The sequence below is a fragment of the Bidens hawaiensis genome, unplaced genomic scaffold (assembly GCF_021521415.1).
Source record: "Bidens hawaiensis isolate Kalapana, Puna unplaced genomic scaffold, B.hawaiensis_p1.1 tig00030159_1, whole genome shotgun sequence".
NCBI classification, from domain to species: Eukaryota; Viridiplantae; Streptophyta; class Magnoliopsida; order Asterales; family Asteraceae; genus Bidens; species Bidens hawaiensis.
Window position 1 is genome coordinate 213,735 of NW_027495003.1, and position 9,192 is coordinate 222,926.

Below are 9,192 nucleotides of genomic sequence, written 5' to 3' on the forward strand. Positions count from 1 at the left end.
TTAAACTAATTTTTTAACAAATAAGAAAACACCGAAATACTTTTTTTTAATACAAATAAACAATACTAACTACTTTTTTTACAAAACTAAACGAACTGAACAATTCGTTATAACAAAAACAAACGTAGAATTACTTAAAAAAAAAAAACGAACCAAACTTATTTTTAACAAAATAAAAAAATCGAACTACTTTTCTTTATCAATAATAAATGAACCAAATTTTTTTAAAACAAAAATAAGCTAACCGAACTTATTTTTAACAAAAATATTCTCGTAGCTAGTGCTAAGGTGAAGTGCGATTTGATAGCTTACTTTAGAAGTAGTTATGTTCGTTTAGTTTAGTAAAATACAATTCATTTATTTTCGCTAAAAAGGTAGTTTGATGGTTTATTTTTGTTAAAAAAAAGTAGTCTAGTTCGTTTATTTTTATTAAAAAGTTGTTCGGTTCGTTTATTTTTTAAAAAAAAAATAGGTTAGTTCGTATTTCTGTTAAAAAAGTATGGTTTGTCTATTTTTGTTAAAAAAAAGTTAGTTTAGTTCGTTTATTTTTGTTAAAAAAGTTTGGTTTTTTTATTTTGTAAAAAAAAAAGTTTGGTTCATTAATTTTTGGTTGATTATGGTTTGGTTAGTTAATTATGGCTTGATTGGTTATAGTTTGGACGTTAATCATATAATTTGGAGGTAATTTTAAAAGAGGAACTAAAACTGAGCACTCACTTAACCACATGGACTCATATGGATCATAAAAAGGGTAAACTAGTGTCACACCCCGTTAAGCGTATTGCGGAAGCGTAAAACGGAAATGCAACAGATACAACTGGTATCAAATACATTGTTCATAAAGAAACATTACTAACTAGTTTACAATATATTATATCATTCTAACATCTTTTACAAACTAAGTGATACAATCAAACCGGTTCTTCAATTACTTTACTTCTAACTCAAAAGCCCATGACAGCAATCACCAATCAGACACGTAACGCACAGAAAATTACTTCTCATATCTGATTACCTGAAAAGCATGTTAAAATAGGTCAACTACGAATAGTTGGTGAGTTTCATAAGTTTAACGAAATCAGTTCTGCGTACCACACAGTCATAATTTGTATGTACGCGCGTATGTAAAAATATGCATTTTACGTTTGTATAAATATATGCAGTCATATCCTTGTGTGTGCATATGCACACATGTAAATTTATAATATAAATTCGAAATTTCAGTAAAATCGTGATTGTTTGTTCGTACTACCTGTTTCCAATTTCCGTGTTTAACCAACCACTGTGGATCCCCTTCCTCCCAAAACGGTTCCACATGAACTCAACCACTGAGGTCCCACTTCCACTCACAATGATTCCATGTAAACTCAAACATTATACAGTGTACACGCAAATAATTAATATATTCTACACATAGTATTTCCTACGGCTAATCACGTAGCATGTATATAGACACATATGCACATATAGTATTTATCACGTATCACCAATTACTGTGACTCCCCATCCGTCCTCAATACGCATAGTCACATTATTTTCTTAACATTCATGTCATAATCAAGTTAGCTTGTTTAATAAGTTGCAGCAGAACTTGGCTCATAGGCCATACTCAACTTTTGTTTATAAGTTGCAGCAGAACTTGGCTTGTAAGCCATACTCAACTTTAGTTTATAAGTTGCAGCAGAACTTGGCTCGTAAGCCATACTCAACTTTAGTTTATAAGTTGCAGCAGAACTTGGCTTGTAAGCCATACTCAACTTTAGTTTATAAGTTGCAGCAGAACTTGGCTCGTAAGCCATACTCAACTTTAGTTTATTACTATTGTGGCCCCCTTTCCGCCCACAATAGCCCCCTAATCATCACAGGCCACGTTATCCCCATGGCCATTACAGACCACATTGTCTCTAAAATTAGTTATGTTTAACATTACATAACATGTTTGTATAAACCTGATGTCACGTGTAATTTCATTATGTTTTGCAAATTCGTATTATCTCCACTTAATATATCAATCAACGATAATAATCATCTTTCATCAGCACGTAGTTAATTATTATGTTTGTAGGGACTTTTCATATATAATTGTTCAGATATTTTATGTCCCGAATCGTTTTCAGATCGATAACGTGTATAAACATGCTTTCCACCCCAAAAGTTCGTAAAACAGTTTAGAAAGTGGGGGTCGTGAAACTCACCTTATCGTAGTTCGCACAGAATTTACGTATCAATAAGTCAGATGCCTCGTTTATAGCCTGATTCCTATAAACGGTATTGTATCGTTAATACTAGTACAGTGTTCAAGCTAAGTCGGGCTGTATAGATAATCTGGGTATAGCTGTTAGGTCCAGAACATGACCATGGTCTTAGATTGTGACGTTGTATACTATGAAATGTTTAAAACTGGATTTGGCTCAGTTTCACCGTTTTCCGAGCCTAGCTCAGTTGATCGTTTATACGTTTTGGGATTAGGTAAGATCATATAAAACTTAAGTAAATATATTGACTGATAAAATGATTTGATTTATGAAAGAATTTTAAGGTTTCGATGTCTGGTTTGATTGCAGGGTTCATTTCCGTTTTCTTACGGGTTTGATTATACAAAACGCGTACAATCCACCCGAATTGTCCGGAATTCTCGTATAAAGTTCATTTTTATCAATATCATTCAAAAATATGATATTTGACCACTTTTGAAATTTTGACATACCAGTCAGTCCGTTAAACACAAAACTGTCGGTTTCGTTAAAACAGTTATAATTTAAATCTTTAATAAATCATAACTAAATATGTAATTACATATAAATTATGTAAATTTTTGTAAAAATACATTAAGACATGGAGAATTTTATAAAAATATTTCCAGTAATTTTATGATTATTTATTTATTTATAAAAATTCATTTAATAGGTTATAATCATGTAATAAATGGCCCGTTTATATCAAACGACCTCCGAAAAATCCCATAATTTTTACCAATGGCCTCAATGTGACTACATAGCCCCTGCAAAATTTCCAGAACCTAACTCTTTTGACAAAATGCCTTTTTGTGCGTTTTTCGGCTGTTAAAACTCGGTTCAACCATGGCTGCACAAACCATACTTAGACATTTCCAATGATTCCCAAACTTTACCAGTGATCTTACCATCCCATATCAAACTCCAAAACCAAGTTTCATAATTTTTCAATATGTTTTGCTATTTTTCCCAAATAAACGCCCATAAACGGGAATAAATTCACCAAATATTCTCCGTTTATCGAAAAATTACCAAATTTGAACAGGGACTCATTTATATGATCCCTAATGTCCCTGCAAATTTTCACAAGCTAACAACAAGCACGTCAGAACCTAATACTAAACAGCCCCTAAACGAGTGTTACGGGTTTACCTTGTCGGTTTTCGATGAATTTTGCTAGCTTGAACGACTTTCCGGGTCTCGAGTTGCAAACTCAGTATATCTACATATCATATAACATCAAACCAAGCATAAATCATCCATGTAACAGCCTTGATAATTAGGGTTTCGGTTTTGGGTTCAAACCGAACTTTCTAACCGTAAAAACGTTGTATTCATGTTCTAATCCGCGTTTTTGACCAAAAAAGTATATGTTCCTGGTTTGTAAACATGTTTAACATCAAAACATAATTTTACTTGATTTTTAGGGTTTTTGGATGGTTAAACATGTTTAAAACTAACTAAAACATGTTTATATGTTAATTATAAGCATCAAACTTGGTTAAATCTTTATGAACTTTGATCTTACCTTAGGGTTTTGGGCAGGGGTTTGGAAGAGCAGAACTAGAGCTGCTTGGACTTCAAAATATGTTGAAAGTTGAAATGAATAATAAAGCTTCAAGTATAAGCTTTATAAAACAAAAAAGGTGGGGTATGGTGGCTATGTTCCGATCGGAACTTTGATGGAGCCCCTAATGGGCTGTTTTGGCCCACTTATCTATTCTTACAAGCCCAAACATGAAAAGCCCACTTCAAATTTAGTTCGGGTTCGGTTTTTCGCAAGAAAATTAATTCGGGTGTGAGAAATAGCGTAAAAACGAGTGTTTTTCAGCTTATTTTTGTAAAATAAGAAAAACGTACTGACTCGTTGTAAAATTCCAAAATATTTTCACGGATTGCTTAGAACATGTCATATAAGTGTTTTATACATCTTTTTCGGCTTAACGGATACTACAATGCTTGTTTTGATATTAACGATTGCGTTTAAGCTTATAGCGTATCGATAAACGAAACCTTTTTCGTTTAAAGAGTTTTAAACGTACTAAGGCCTAAATATCAATATGTTAGCCTCTATAACATATATATAACTCGTATATGACCCCTCAGTATGTATACGGGTCATAGTTAGTGTCGGTCGGTTACTCGTTTAAGCACTACGAATTAACCGATTTGTCGTTTACTTGTTACGTAATGAATATAGTGTACCTCGTTTTGTCATGAATGTCACATTCTCCCCCCGTTAAGAAATTTCGTCCCCGAAATTCAATATGTCAAATATGCTCTTTTTGGGGAAAATTTTATAATCATTTGTTTTGGAATTCGTTTTTCTGTTTCCGAACACGTTTGATTCCCCGTTGTGGATTCCACTGGATTTTATTCAATAAGATTTTATTGTGTCACAACTGTTTGATTTTCTCCACTCAGTATTTCCATGAGTCTCTTTATAGAGTTTAGCTGTATAAAAGTTTTCAAATAGTACTAATTCCGCCATATCAGTAAGGCACTCATTTTGATTCGATATATATATACATATATATATATATAATGGGAATGAGATAATTTTGCTTATTACGTTATGGTTCGAGGCAATTTTGTACAGTTCCATGTATTTTAGAATCACTCATCGTTTTTCTCAACTCAACTTAATAACTTTCAAAATTTGATAACTTCTCTTATTTCTCAGTATAGCCCTCTTGTTAGCCTTAGGCGGCCTTCGGTTTGTTATTAATATTACAAGCTTTATTTATGGTTATCGAAATCGAATCGGATTTTGTATTTTGGATGTCGCCAATTTTTCAATTTCAATAAGATGGCGAGTTACATTCTTGCTCGTATAATATAATATATAGGCGTTTGCATAATATTACGATGATTGATAATGTACGAGGATTGAAAGTACCGGTCTTACTCTCCTCTATTGTTTGAATAGTTTATTTGATTTGATTGTTTTATAGAGGATTATAGATTGAGCTTAGGCCAATTAGGGATCTAAAATTTCATATCCAGTTCACCAAGAGTAAGGTTTTGTTAAGGCTTTTTCAGTTGGATAGTTGTTACCATTCGGAAGAAAGTATTCGGAGTGGATTAGTCAAAAATTTATTATTTAGCTGGTATTGCTTTCTCGGGATGTTTTGGGAATATGTGTTAAGAGATCCATTGTAGTTTGTTTCCCACTTCCAATGGGGTATCTCGAATTGTTGTAGCATCTCCGAGGATCTTTTGTATTCCCCGTTAATTTATAATAGTGCACACTTTACAACATATGTGCCTATGATTCCTTCATATATTTCGCTTGCATCTATATACTATTACTCAGTTTATCCGCACATCTGGCCTGGCTTTTTCCTTGTCCATCACTCAATTTGCTATAAACGTTTAAAGTTCAAGTTTCGGTTACGGGTAGTATAGTTTTCCTCATCCATGTTTCATCATTGGGGTACTAGGTTTTGTTCCGTGTGTGGGATCACGTTTTTATCTAGAAGAGGTAGTATAACAGTTCTATTTCTATATAGAACCTTCATTTGAACTCAATTAACTAGTCCATACTGACTATTACACAATGACTCCTCACTTTTACCGGGAGTGCATTGATAGGGAATAGCTAATTATTTAGGTTAAGAGGGTAGTTTTTTGAGTAATATAGTTAGTATTTATAGTTTTACTTATGGTTGTTTCTATTTTATACAGAATTGTTATTTTACTAGACGGTATATTTTCCAAGGTAATAACTTGTAGGAACGAGACGTCTATCAGTGTCCATAATAAATAAACTAAAGTATATTAGGCATTACTAAGAACGTACCTGTTACTACATTTGTTCTATCCGGTTTATTCACAATACTTGACCCCTGGTCAGGTTGGACGTCGATGTCGGTCCTTGCCTTTGTCTTTCCATCGCCATTGGGTTCAATCTAGGGCAGTCTTTCTTGATGTGCTCCATACTACTACACTCATAACAGGCATTACGGTTTATTATGGGTTGGTTTTGGTAGACTGGTTGTTGTCGTGTTGGTTGCGTTTGGGGTAGTTGTGAGTCCTGGAGTTGGGTTGGTGGATTTATAGTATTCATAACGGTTCTACAATTTCGGGCATATTGTCCTACCTTCCCACATTTGTGACACACATTGGTCCGACATTCACCAACATGATGATAACCACATTTTCCACATCTAGGCAAAAGCCCGTTATACTTATTTTGCTTCACATCGGAACTGATCATAGCGTAATTTTGTATTGCAAGGCGCGCGCATTTATTCCGTTGTCTTTCTTGTATTCCCGCTCCATAATTGGTTCGTTTTGTACCAGATGATTCCCCGGGCATTCTTAATGAACCACTTCTTGGGGGCTAAACCCCAAATGTAGCGTTCAGTACGTTTAGATTCTGGGGTAACTAACCATGGGACCAGACGAGCCAGTTCGTTAAAGCGATGGGTATACTCCAAGTGATCTGCACCCTTCATTTCTAGATTCCAAAGTTCTTGCTCTAATTTCTGAATTTCGTTTCTCGGACAAAAGCGTGTTATCATAAGATTTTTAAGTTCTGTCCAAGACATACGATTGGTTGCCTCTTGTCCTTGAATTTGCACAACAGTATTCCACCACATTAGCGCGTGGTCTACAAACGTAAAAGTGGCAAATTTGACAATACAAGCTGGTGGACAGCTAGTGATATTAATGATAGATTCAGTCTTTTCGATCCACTTTACCAGTCCATTTGGTCCTTCAGTACCACTAAATTCCATAGGTTTACATAGCATGAAGTTCTTAAGTTGATATCCGTGTTGCGGGGGATTTTGATTGTTACAACTATTGTTCAAGTTTGGTAGGAGATTATCATTATTGAAAGTAATATTGGTATTCAACGGGGAAGTATTAGTTGTGATAGTATCAGTATTTTTCGGGGGAGCATTTGTGGTTGTATTAGTATTTGTCGAGGGATTAGTATTTACAGCCGCGTTAGCGTTCGGCACTTGATTTGTATTCATAGTTGTATGGATACCAGCAGCGAATTGTGCTGCTATTGTCGGAAGTACTGTTTGTAGTTGTCGAGCGATCATCTCGGCTATATCCGCCTCAGACAACATGTTTACTTTCTTCGGGGCCATTCTAATATAAAAAACCAGTTATCTCACAATTAACAAAATTCACATATGCTAATGATCACAAAAAGGAATTACAACAACAAGTAGTCAGGTATTTCAATTAACACGTATGTATCACACGGGTTTGTTCTCGAGTCTGAATACTAAGGATAGTATATAAAATTAGCCTAGCAAACACCAAGGTTTGCATATATATTAAAAGTTATTATCTCATGACAAGAAATTTTAACCCAATAGGGGTCAATGTTTGTATTAAAAATGCCCAAATCGTCCTCCATATTCACATAGCACACCACCATATGCTTGTATGGAATGTCAGAAACTATACACGACAATACCGTACTATCCTTATCTATCAAAGCACACGTTATAACAATTATAAATAATTCACAACTTGTACAACAATTGTTCCGATATAATCCCATTATTGGGAAGCTGTTTTTGTTCGGTCTCACCCGTAGGTAGATATTTGCTCGCTACGAGTTTAATCAGTATGTTATAGTAGGAATGCACGTATATATTTCACCTGACTTCTAAATGTTGTTAACTAATATTGTAAAATATATTCCTTCGTCAGGTCATTCTGTATTCGTAGGCATGTCGGACTTAATAAAAGTAGTAGTTTGCTGGTTGGAGGTAATTAGGTTTCACTCCAGTCGGGACACGTCATCATTTCGTGAGCATGAGATTTCTCTCCTACAGTAACCAATTGGAATAGGAAAAATATAGGAGAGGTTGGATGTTCTTATTCATAGATGGTTCAAAGAGTTTGCTAGTTATGGAGGTTCATCAGAGTTAGTTGTACTGGTAAATTGTAAAGGAAATTATTATTGTTAATATTTCTTTTTGAAATATCATTAGTATATTATCTGTACTGGTAGTCACGGTCTGTTTATAGAATTGGGGAATCAATAAAGTAGTTATTATATTTATAATTCAATAAGTTGGATTCATCATTAAGTATTTCCCCCGGGATGGTGTTTGTTCTTCAAACAACAGAATTCGAAGGATGACCGGAAAATAGTTTAGTTTAGTGTCAAAGAAACGAGTACATGAAATAAAGGTTAGACCCAAGCTGAGAGGTATTATATGTGTATATATATATATATTCTTGAAATTATTATCTGTAGGACACGTCTCTCGTGATTTATTCCCGGGCCTTGTATATTAGGTTCCTTAGTAGTTTCGTCATATCACCAGATTTAGTTTGAAGTCGGTTAAGCGTTCTCGTATTCTTGTTTACAGGAAACACCGGTTCCTCAGTTGTCATAAGGCTACCCGATCTCGACATCTTTCGGTGCAATCGTTAATCAAAACAAAACGTTTTTCGGTAGCTTAGATCATCGTAAGGATATTATTAATTAATACCGAAGTTAAATATTTTATTTGTTACGAACAGGTATAATATAAATTTTGATACGATATAATTTTAATCATAATATAAATTAATATTAATTATAACCGAATATAATATTCGTTACAATAAGATTCAATATCATCGGTAGTACTGTACGCACACGTATCCCTATATCTCATCTCAGATAAGCACGTATGCACATTTCATATATACTTCACGTCACCTTTATGCACGTATGTTGCCATTTTTACCTATCAATATGTTCCGCGACTTCACCCCGAATTCCCTCGTACAAGCAAGTCTGTTATTACGTTCCGGACCATAATAACTCACTTGCCCTACGAGCTCATCCCGGCATCCATCAGTATCTATCGTTACTCATTAATAAGTTTCCCAGTGATAATCGAGCCTACGGTTACATTATAGGTATCCTAAGGGATAACCTAATCCTTTATAACCAATGGCTCTGATACCAACTTCTGTCACACCCCGTTAAGCG